Source organism: Homarus americanus, unplaced genomic scaffold (assembly GCF_018991925.1).
Source record: "Homarus americanus isolate GMGI-L3 unplaced genomic scaffold, GMGI_Hamer_2.0 scaffold31037, whole genome shotgun sequence".
Lineage (NCBI taxonomy): Eukaryota > Metazoa > Arthropoda > Malacostraca > Decapoda > Nephropidae > Homarus > Homarus americanus.
The window spans coordinates 9,367,086-9,379,904 of NW_024722227.1; positions in this window are offsets into that span (position 1 = coordinate 9,367,086).

A 12,819-nucleotide genomic window follows, 5' to 3' on the forward strand; every position below is an offset into this window, starting at 1 on the left:
GTCTCCTCCACCCTTGTGCTACACTCCCCCTAGTACACAGTCTCCTCCACCCCTTGTGCTATACCTCCCCTAGTACAGCTCCTCCACCCTTGTGCTATACCTCCCAGCTCCTCACCCTTGTGCTATCTCCCCTAGTACAGCCTCCCCCCTTGTGCTATACCTCTCCCTGGTACACTGTCACCTCCCACCCCTTGTGCTATACCTCCCAGTAGTACACAGTCTCCTCCCTGCTATACCTCCCCTAGTACACAGTCTCCTCCACCCTTGTGCTATACCTCCCCTAGTACACAGTCTCCTCCCACCCTTGTGCTATACCTCCCCTAGTACACAGTCTCCTCCACCCTTGTGCTATACCTCCCCTAGTACACAGTCTCCTCCACCTTGTGCTATACCTCCCCCTAGTACACAGTCTCCTCCCACCCTTTGCTATACCTCCCCTAGTACACATCACCTCCCACCTTGTGCTATACCTCCCCTAGTACACCGTCTCCTCCACCCATGTGCTATACCTCCCCTAGTACACCGTCTCCTCCCACCCATGCTATACCTCCCTAGTACACAGTCTCTTCACCCCTTGCGCTATACCTCCCCTAGTACACAGTCTCCTCCACCCCTTGTGCTATACCTCCCCTAGTACAGTCTCCTCCACCTTGTGCTATACCTCCCTAGTACTCCTCCACCCCTTGTGCTATACCTCCCCTAGTACACAGTCTCCTCCACCCCTTGTATACTCCCTAGTACACAGTCTCCTCACCCCTTTGTGCCCCTAGTACACAGTCTCCTCCACCCCTTGTGCTGTACCTCCCCCTAGTACACAGTCTCCTCCACCCCTTGTGTTATACCTCCCCCTAGTACACAGTCTCCTCCACCCCTTGTGCTGTACCTTCATTGACAATTTGACATATTAAAAAGTTTCTTAGTTCAGCTCTACAGGAGATTTATATGTGGATCACAATGACAGTTCCCAGGTGGGCCAACATTACATATGGCGGATACGTCTCTCATTTTCGCAAACTCAAGCTGGTCTTATTTCCCTAAATTAATTACGTTTCAGGCGCCGTTTGCAGATATTGTATGGAGTAGCAACGCAGTAATCTTTCTATTCCTTCCTCCTCCCACTTTCTCATTCTCATTTTATTTTCCTTGCTCTCACTTCCCTCTGCCATTCCTCCTCTTGTCCCACACTGCTGTGATTTAACTGGAAGGAAGAGTAGTCATCCGGGAATTTCGATCGGTCACGTCTCTGTTACACACTGTTGGCAAGTACTGGGCATGCACTGGCTCCTGAAAGCTCAAACTTAGTGCCATCACAACAGTCTGGCAGGTTGTTCCAAGAGTTCACAACTCTCAATCCGAAAAAGTTCGCCTTCAGAGTTTCGATTTATGCTATTTTTCCTCTCCTTGGTGCCATATTGAAGTCCTAGTTTAAGTGTTCATATATTTCTATACCTCAGTGTAACTCAGGGAAAATTAACGTAAGGTCCTTTGAGAATCCTCCCAATTAAGACACCTGTAGATTAAGATACTCAGAAATTTACATGGCAAAAGGGAAAATGCATACAGCAATGAACACATAAGTATTAACTACAAATTTCAAAGATGAATTAACAAAACGTAAATATAAAAATATGCTGTATTTTTCAGATACTTGTGTTAATCGGTCGGTGCCTAGCAGGGCGGAAGTTGCATGAATAACTTTATACCCACCATTAAAACTCACGGGAAAAATGTGACAGGTAAAATGCCGAAACTTTGTCATCTTTTTTTAAATTTCTCATACCGTTTTACAGTAATAGATAAGGGCAGCGAGACAAGTAGTGTCGTGGGAGAAACAATTGCAATTACTTTTCGTCCCATCAGCTGTACGCGAGGATGGGAAATTCTCTTTGTGTGGTGGCAGAAGCGCAGGGGTGGTAATCCAGGTGTCACCGACGGGATAATGTTGGGAGGCACCACAGCACAAGGACTACTATACCTTACATCCTTGCCACGGGATTACGTGACTACCTGAGGATCCTCGGTGTTACTTCATAGGTTTTTTTGAGAACTATTTTGAGATTAGGTTCCATTTCGTTTGTTTCTCCCCTTCACCTCCAGGCTAAAGTTTTTTTCAAACGCGGAACTTTTTGTCTGGTATACTATTTTGTTTTTCGTCTTCAGTAAGTAATTAACTGAATAAAAAACATATTGCTTGGTGGATATTTTTAGAACAATGAATTAATTTTCCAACTTTCATGGCTATTATAAAGGTTTCTTATTCAAACTCACCTAATAACATCCATTTCAACCCAGTTTCTCAGCTTGTGTTATGACGTGTTTAATGTTTCACTCCTCATCACTTCAACATTAAATATTTCCAGTTTAAGCAAAAGGAGGATAGATCTTCCATATTATTCTTTCCATTATAGGCTTTACATATATGGGTTAAGATTCTCAAAGGTTGGAATGGTAAACATTTCTCATAAGAAGACCTTGAACTGGCTGTCTCAAGTTAATACACAAGAAAAACTTGCACCAATTGGGAGACAAAATTTATATAAACAAATCTTTGGAAACATTGTGTGTTGATTTTATCTTGTGGCAGGGTAAGAATATAAAATTAAGGTTATGTTTTAGTGTTATATGAATGTAATTTTTGTAACTAATTTTTTTGTCTTTATGGATCACCTGAAAAGCAGATATTCCAGCTTGTTTCACCTGATTATTATTGGTAAAAACATCCTAACGGGACGGGGGTTCAGGTTAGGTTAGCTTTAGGGTATTTAATCATCACGTGAAATAATCTAGGGTGTTTAATCCTCAGGTGACCCTTCTTTAACGTAATTCAACCAGTTAGGTATGCTTTTACACCTTTATATATGAAGAATAATCATCCTACGACTTAGAATTTAGACCCTGGCCTCTTCACGTCCCCCTTACACAGCCGCTAGCTATAATAAGGTCATGTAAAAAAGTTCACGGGTCGTAATTATTTTTTCATTTTATACAGTATGTGACCTTCGACCAAGAAGACATGTTATTGTATTTCGTCATTCCCACTTACTGTGGTATTGAGAGCTTAAAAAATTCTGTATTATGGACATATAAAAAGAATATTAAATGTGATTCTTTCACACCCCTGACTTAAGTTTGGAGTTTTTTTTTTTTTTTTTTTTTTTTTTTTTGATGGGATTAGCCCACCCGGGCTGGTCACTGACCCACATCAGGGCCTGGGGGGCGAAAATGTACTACTACTACTTCAAATAACAATAATAATAATTCAGATAAGTAAAATTTATAATACAAAATACAAAAATATAAATAATAAAGTAATAATGATAACAATAATAATAGTAATAATAACATCGCAATAATAATAATAATAATAATAATAATAATAATAATAATAATAATAATAATAATTATAACAACAAAACCATAAAGAAATACAAATATGAAAAAAACATCATTAGTGAGAAACAATATATGTATGTTGTGTTGTCAAAGGTAAGGGAAACAATTGAGGCCCTGCAATTGTGTGTATGATGAGGAAGAAAGTCAGATCAGGAGTCTGGGACTTGGTCACAATTTTCGTGATGCCATATGGCAGCAGGGTCTACCATTAGACAACACATTATGCTTCCAATATCTTCCCAGGCGGTAGTACCTCTCTGTTTGGTAGCTGCCTACTACCTACTACCTGTGTGTTAGCTTATGCCTTATCATATACAGTACTGTATATATATATATATATATATATATATATATATATATATATATATATATATATATATATATATATATATATATATATATATATATATATATATATATATATATATATATATATATATATATATATATATATATATATATATATATATATATATAACTTTTACATTTCAGTATTTAAAAAAATATATTGGAATACATATATTTTAAAAGTAGCAAATAAACCTATAAACGCTAGGCTCGTACAGCCTAGAAATTAAAATTTAAACGAGGCGAATCACAGGATGACCTTCATTGTATAGAATGGAAGGTCATGCCTCAAATTCATTGTCATAATATTATAATATAAGAAAAAATCAGGTGTTATTAGCTCATTACTTGGAATTATGGCTCCGTTATCCCCAAAGAGTTCCAGGGTTCGGGGGTTCGGTCGTGGGTTTAAAATGAAGACTACCTGGTGAAATGTTAAAATAGGCGATTGTCAACAAGTAAATGACTGTGCAAAATGTTTTAATTTAATGTCTTGTATTTTTTCTTTGTATAGTGGCTATATTATGTGTTTAGATATTTGTGTTATGAATGCATTTAGATTTAGAGTAGATATTTGTATAATGGATTAGTTTTACCTCAGTTATTTCAATTTGTGAAGCATTTCGAGATACAGTAGTATTAAAAAGAATTCAGAAAAGTGTTGTCAAATTTATTCACTAAGGTGTTCCCTTGCCAAAGAATGAAGACATATGAAGAAGGATGACTTGAACTGATGGAGATCATATGGCAGGAAAATCACTGAGACAGTGCTACTCCGTGGTATAAGTGAGTTTTTGTAGACAGAAGATTTATTGAATGTAATTGCAACAGGTTTGTAACAGAATTAAAGCCGTGGACCCTCTTAGGTGACCTCGTAAACAGTGAATGTGTGTGATGGTGGTGGTGGTGGTATCGAGTGTAGCTTGTAGTGGACGTAAGCTCATCACAACACTCAGAAGCTGTGAGATATATCTGAAAATAAGCAATGCTGGAGAATATTTGTTGGTAAATCATTATTTTTTATTATTTTTGTGGCTTTCCTCTGTACGGAATCACGGAGGTAAAGTACCCCAAGACAACATCCATCCCACAGATGACAGCAGTGTTCCACCTGGGAGTGCACATGCGTTACATAATTGACTGTCAATTGTTTACCAGTAAAGTAAGCCCTGACGAAACATGTGTCACAGTTTCATTGCAGCAGTTTGGTTAAATTGCTGTCCTAATTTGTCACGGGAAGACTTGAAGTAAGGTTGATGCCTTTATTTTCACTGTTGTGTGGTGACAGAATGATGATGGTAATAATTTATATTGAGTTTTACAATATCATGCCTGTTACCAAATATTACGTTTTGTTCTAGTAGCAGTAAGGAAAACCAAGTTAAATGCACCCCACTCAGCTGTGAATGCGAGATCTTCCTGTAGAGATTAGGATGTGTGTTGCCTAGCCTTCAATATTTTATCTGTTAAGTCTAAGGCAGCGAGAGAGATTAGAGATCATTTGCATAAAAGTAAATAGAGTTATTTGTCACTAAAACAAGATAATTTGTATGTAATAGGAAAACAGTTGGTATTAGTGCAGAACCCTGAGAAACTCCAACCTTAAGAGAAATCCCCTTCCAGAAATGTACGCAGTCTGAACAGTGAAGGTTCCAACACAGTAATAGAGAACAGACCGACCACTCGAACGACTACCACTAAGCTGATAAGTGGCAGAAAGTAAAAACAAAATAAATTATTAAAAAAAAATTAAAAAAAAAGATTGATGAGGTAACACCATGTGAGGGAAATTTTTTAATAATTGTCATATATTTATCAAAGCTAGTATATATAGTATACATTAACAAAGCGTTCAGAAAGGGCGCTACGAACTACGACTTGTTGATAAACATAACAACTGCTGCTGATATAGTAAAGATATAATGTGATGTTTGGTAAGGTTGTACGGTCAGAAGTATTTAAGAATAATGAAGGCAAATCTTTTTGGTACTGTATACGTCTCAGTACAGGTTCTATCGAGGGTCTCAATCCTATAAAACTGAAAACGGAGATATCCTTTCCACTACAACACAGCGCCAGCTAGTATAATAATAACTTGCGTCAAAATTATCTATATTCACTATGAGTCCAAACATGGGCCAGAGTTAGGTAAGGGGTACAGTACGAAGCTCACCATCAGACGTTGCTATAATCACATTTTTCATTAGTAATAACCCCTCACATCCGCCCATTGTTGAGTTAGCCAAGTGACTCTTACTGGCGTCCTCACTAACATAGTATGGCGGGAGGGAAAGGGAAATGGGTAGGGACGGAGGAGGAACAGGGGGATAGGATAGATGAGGGAAAGGGAGAGTTGAGAATTGGATAGGGAAGGAGGAAGCGGAGCACAAGGACGAAGGTGGGATAGAAGAGAGGAGGAAAGATGTATTAAGAGGAGGTATGGAGGCAAACTGTATACTTCTCATTTGTATTTTTATATTCATTTACTTACAAGTTATAGTTTCTGGTGTAGACAAGAGAGAGAGAGACAGAGAGAGATTATAACATCAAATCCTTACTCAAAATACACAAAACATTAATGTATTATAAATAATGGATGAATTAACTATACTGTGGGGCTACCAGCAAGAGAATCACCCTCACCTATTGCCATTATAACAGTACATGAAGCGCGCGCTAAGTGAGAGAGTTGGATCCTAGTTATTTATTTCCACAATCAGAAACCAGTGTGTGTGTAATAATAATAATAATAATAATTAACGGTTTATTGAAAGAGCTTGGCAGCAAGAAGGCTGAAAATATACAGTTACATATTTTGGGAATAGGTTTCGAATTACAAATAATATACAAGTAACATAAGTGATACAAATAAGATATATAATAACTAGATGGGGAAAAGCTCAAACTACAGTGCATTTCAACATAGTGACAGTGCAAGGAGTAGTGTTTACTGGGAGTGAATACACTGGTTTATTGCAAGTGTGTGTGTGTGTGTGTGTGTGTGTGTGATTACATCCGTGTGTGTATGGTTATATCCGTATATGTATAATAACATTCATGTATTTATGATACTGTCGATAAGGAGTTATATCTAGGCTTTGTGATAAATCATTCACTGAAGGCGGCGGAACAAGTGGGAATAGCAGTGAGAAAAGCAAATAGCGATTTAGGAATTATAAAGCAAACCTTCGAATACAAAGATAGGAAAATGCTCCTCCAACTCTACAAATCTCACGTATGTCCCAGCCTGGATTACTATATACAGGCATGAAAACCCTACTTCAGAAGGAGTTAGCATCCCTAGAAAAGGTGCAACACAGAGCGACTAAGATGATTCCGGAACTATGTAATCTTGATTCTCCAAGTAGACTGAGGGCCTTAGGACTAACAACCCTTCAGACAAGACACAATAGGGCAGATATCATTGAAACATTCAAAATCCAGAAAAGGATGGAAAACGTGAACCCAGGACATTTCTTTGTGATGTCACGCACCACCAACACGAGAGGACATAACTACAAATACGCCAAGTTATCAAGCAGAACGAATATAAGGAAATACTTTTTCACGCAGAGGCTGGTAGACCTTCAAAGCGGTCTATTGCCCTAATCTGTGGAGCTAAGAACAGTACTGGGATTCAAAATAGCCCTTGGCAAAATTATCAAGAACAATGGAAGGACCCTACACACGCCACTGGCCTCCTTCCCTCGTCATGGCCACCTCTAGTGGGTGGCTATTTAGGTAAATAAGGCATGATAAAATTCGTGTGTATGTAATGACATCCCTGTATGTATACATATGTCAACACACACACACACACGACCTTCACAACGCCCACCTCCTCAAATAACTCACAGACCCCCAGACTACGCCAGAGCTGAATGCCGACTGCCGTAGCGAAATTACTGTAATTCATGGCAATATTTCACCAGGAACAAGCTGGATAATAGAATGGATTAAGGGGGGATTTTTAACCATGTGGGAAGGTGAAGAAGATGAATTAACCCAGTGGGAATGTTAGGGCGATGAAGTTAACAATGTCACCTGGGGGTGGAGCTACTAGGAGTGTCTCACTATAGCCGTGTGGTGTGAGAGATGGTGCCCCCTGGGGAGTGGAGGAGAAAAAGGAAGGAGGGGGTTTTGAAGAGATATGGGGAGGAGATTTTCAAGGGGTGATAGGGAGATAGAAGGGGGGTTTTGATGGAGAGGGAGAGAAGGGGAGAAGGGAGTTTTGATGGAGATGAAGAAGAGGTGATGAGGCTTTGAAGGGAAGATGAGGAGGGGGTTTTGAAGGGGAGGGTTGAGGAGGTCTTGAAGGGGGTGTGGAGAGTATGGGGAGGTTATGAACTTATGGTGGCGAGGGAGAGGAAGGGAGGACGTTTGGAGGAAGGGATGGGTAGGAAAAGAGGAGGTGGTTGCTAGGGAGAGGGACAATGTTAGACGGGAAGAAGAAAATGGAATAGGTTGGGAGGAAGGGAATTGAGAAAGTTGAGGACAGAGACTTGGAGGGGAGAAGAAAAGGAGGAAAGGGGGAAGAAAGCGTTGGTGGGGAATTTCTGAAAGAGGGGAGAGAGGCGAAGATGTCATTTAACGTTTTTAATGCCAAACTCACAAACCTCTCTCTCTCTCTCTCTCTCTCTCTCTCTCTCTCTCTCTCTCTCTCTCTCTGTGTGTGTTGTGAGCGAGAAGGGAGTGATGCACATCTGTCACTAACAAGGTGTGTATTGCAGGTGCAGGTGATTACTAGAAAGGTGTTTATTACCTGTTATTGGGTGGTTGATAACATCTGAGGACTAATTTGATGACGTCACTAAATGGTGTGTGTTAGTGACGTCACGAAGGGTGTCGACATTAGAGACGGGTAAAAAAGTCAGTCTTGTATCTTTCCTTTAACTCGCACCAAAACATTATCCTTGAATAGAGTTAATTTTGTCTTTGTTTAAGAAGAGTTTGTGGTAAGATTATGACCTTAAATATGTTTAAGTGACCTCTTTTGTTGTCCCTGAACTAAGGTAGAGTCATCTTGTGTAAAACAGTGAGAACTACGCCTGAGTTGTGACGTAATTACTGACTTAAAACTAATGAACAGTTGAGTATAGTTGTTGACTTTTCAGTATTACTGATACTGTACAACACTTTCCTTATACTTACTCTGTTGACGTGGTTATGTCCTTTAGGAAAAGATACTTTCCAGTAAATTTAGTTGTTTTTAAAAATAAGTTTCTGGTATAGAAATACTGAGGTCCAAAGTGGGACAAAATAACTTTAGAGTTTTAAACCATGTAGACAAGAAACTCTTGAGCATACGAAAGTTTTAAATTCCTAATTGCTTCTACTGTGGGTTTATGATGACTAATGCAGAATGAGAGAGAGGGAGAGAAAAAAAATATTGAGCCCATATCTCACTTTTATGGACTGGACAAGGCCGCGAAAACCGCTATAGTGAATGACGCTCAAGAGATACGTTTAAACACCTCTTCCCGCCCCATGTAACTGGATCAAGGCTGGTGGCGGGGTGTAGGTGCTGAGAGGCTCCAGTTCTCACACCCAGCAAGCTCTTCTCATTCCCCGTGATGGACAGGTGTGAGGGTCGCTGTGTTTTACCGTGTGAGAGATTTCTGTCACCTTGAATGTACCCTGACAGCAGTGTTGACAGATTATGTTTACTTATTCTAGGTCACCCTTATGTCTCTCTTTATTTATTTATCTATATATGATTGAAAGTGATGTGGTGGCTGAGAGGATAAACTGCTCACGTTCTGTCCTAAGTTCGATTCCAGGAAACCCCCAGTCCGTCCAGCTGTAAACGACTACCTTTCTTTACAGTTTGGGATGTAAAGGCATCTGAGTACAGTGCCGGGGCCATGCTGCCCCCTTGTGTACCAAAGGCTGTTTATACAGTATGCTATATCCACGCTGTCCCTAGTGGACTATCAAACCTATGGGACCCACTCAGTTTCTACAATGGGAAGGCTTTATTAGTTATCTCCTCTCGGATATTTATACTTTGTACATTAGTGTGTGTGTGTGTGTGTGTGTGTGTGAGAGAGAGAGAGAGAGAGAGATGAAACATACAAGTCGAAATTATAGCCTGGAGCAAATAAATTCTGACAAACTCGGGAAGTGTTGCTGCAGGCCAGCTCTTGCTTCAAGTTCATCGGGAAGACGAGAAATCTGTTTGCAATACTTGGATCCTCAGTGATTCATGATTTAATATTTCCTCGTAATAGGAGACGAAATGACGCATTTATTAAGGGCATACTTTTGAATGGACCAGTCATTACGTTTTGACCCCCCCAATTAGGCTTTGCTGTAGGGTCTGCTTACGAAATAAAAATTTTGACTAACGTTTAATGTGAATTTAAAACGACAAAAAATGTAGGCTAAACGATGGACAAATAGAGGAGACTTTTACAGAGTACTAGAGGCTGGTCTTTCTTTAAATTATATGAATAGCAACCATGAAAGTAATAGCTGAACAGGGAAAGTAATAAAACAGGACGCTGGTGATTTGATCCTAATAAAGTACAGTACTGTCGAAAACTGTTGTATCGACTCAGATGCGCATCAGCTTAGATATTTGGTCTGTGTTTTGATATACTGTATAATTACTTGTTGGAGTAACTTCCTAAACTGCATCTTGACTATAGTTTATTCTACAAAACACACAATGATTTTAAAAGTTCGAAATAACCTTCCAGTACAGCGCGGGAAATTAATATTTAACTTTCAGCAGAAGGAATAAACATGGACGCTGATTTACACCTTCACAAAATATTCCATACTTGACCTTTCATGTAACCTTTTACTTAACTCCCCCTAAACAAATTATGAATAAACTCACGAGTGTTCGATCCATACCAACAAAAAGAATAAGAAAAAGATAACAAGGAGTGTTGTGTGTGGGCTACGTGTACGAGTCTCGGCCTTAACTCCGCCTGTTGTCTCATACGATAATACTCTTACATTCAGTACGGTGATTTACATGGCACCGCTGACCGCCTAAATGTGTTTGATAACCGTGGGAGAGCCGTGATTCGTGAAGCTGTGATGTAACGTGGTCTTATGTGGTGTTGTCTAATAGTTACATGCCCGTCATAGCAGATATTTTTAAAGTTTGTGCATTTTAATTGTATATATCGTATGTGAGGACAGAGAAGCGGAAGATCTTTTTATCGGGTGGCAAGGGCGGATCCAGGGGGGGGGGGGCATCCAACGGGGGGTCCGGACCCCTCCCCCCCGTTTTCACCAGAAATTTCAATAATTTTTTTTTAATGCAGTATTGAACTCAGACGCTTTTGTAAATTGCAAATTGATTGCTATTGAACTCAGAATATCTCCTAATATCAAGTGCACATGACTTCAATTGGCCTCCAAATGCCCATTATATTGGTCAAATTAAAAAAAAATATGGGGGGCCTTAACAGCGCCCCCCCCCCCCACCTCCCTAACCCCCAAGCAGCTAGGGCCTAGCTAGATGGGCTCGCTTTGCTCTTCATGTTACCCCAGTTGAAAATCGGAAAACTACTAGAAAAAATCTAAGTGGCGCCAGAAATGGCATTTTTTCTATTTATTAATAAGTTCAGACAAAAATAAAACGATTTTCATTTCTGACAACTTTTTTTTCATTTTACCCATAACCGAGATAATACGTGGATGATTGGCACCAACCAAACCGACCTGACCCCTAACTTCCTAACCGGTGGGCTCCATCCCCTGCATATTAAATATCTCGGTTCTAGGTCGTTTGCGAGGGAAATACCATAGAAGAAAAGTGTTTTAGAATTTTCTAAACTCCAGTCTATTGTCTGCAAAGAAGAAACCCGAGATTCTGTCCGTGGCAATAAATGCAATAAAAGCTTTCGAGTAGTTTTCTGACTTTCAACTCCAGATATTTCGATTGTGGGTAAAATGTGCTGAAAGTGTCAGATAAAAATCAACGTTTTTGTCTGAATTTTTCATAGAAAAAGGGTTATTGTATTTTCTCAATGTATGTCCAAAAAAAATAATAATAATTTTACCTTTTACGGAAGGGGTAATTTGCGTCTCCGGATAGAACATTATTTAATAGACACCTATTTCTTTTTTCTTCATATTTATTCAGGGTTTTTTGAGGTGAAGGATAGAAAAAATAAATCCCAATGATCGTAAATTAGGGAAGACTAGGTTGGTTATGTCAGGATGTACCTGGTTAGTTATAACACTTGTAGTATCTCTCACTGGCCAGCAGCAACTTACATTTCATAAACGATGCACCACCAATCCTCAGGATTACAATTAACATTTTGTTTACTCCTTTGGTACATCTTTTCAGTTTTATCGTTTTTATGATCTTCATACTTCAGTCACTTATTCTTCTATTTCTGTCACCGTATATTTGTTTCAGTAAATAAACTATAGTGCGTTAAGACGTGTTCTGGACGCTGAGTCAAATATCACAGTTAAAAAACAAAAACAGACAATTGAGGTAGACCGCAGATCGTCCTCAGTACAGTAATCAGTTTTTCATCTAATTCATCAGAGCAGTACATTTAGTAAAAGACGTACGATCAAACTTAACCCTCAGAACTAATGATACCACCCGCCAAAGTGTTGTTAGCGTCCCATAACTACATTATTGAGTATTAGCAAGTGGAGATAAATAGTGGTCAATGATTACCTGGGATCGGGGAGGTCTAATCTTTGCCGAAACCCGAACCTCGCAAGGACGACAGGTAGAATCTTAAATGTATAAAATGGAACCACTTTTTTCTTATATTTACAGTATTAAGATTTATTATTATTATTTTTTTTCACCGGGTCTTACAAATATGTCGGTCTTATAATCCCTCCAGGAGTTGAAAGAACGGCATCTTCCAATTTCAGGTAATTTCGTTTTAATTTCATGTACTGGTAAGACTATTCACAATTAATAATAATATAATAAAGTATAAAAAATCAAGTTTCATTTCTTAAAAATAAGGCTCCATTTCCTCTACTTGTCTTGCAAATTTTACATACAAGGGTATAGCTGGGGAAAATATAACCTTCAATTATTCCTTATCTTCTATATATTTTCCTCAATTTTAATATCATTAG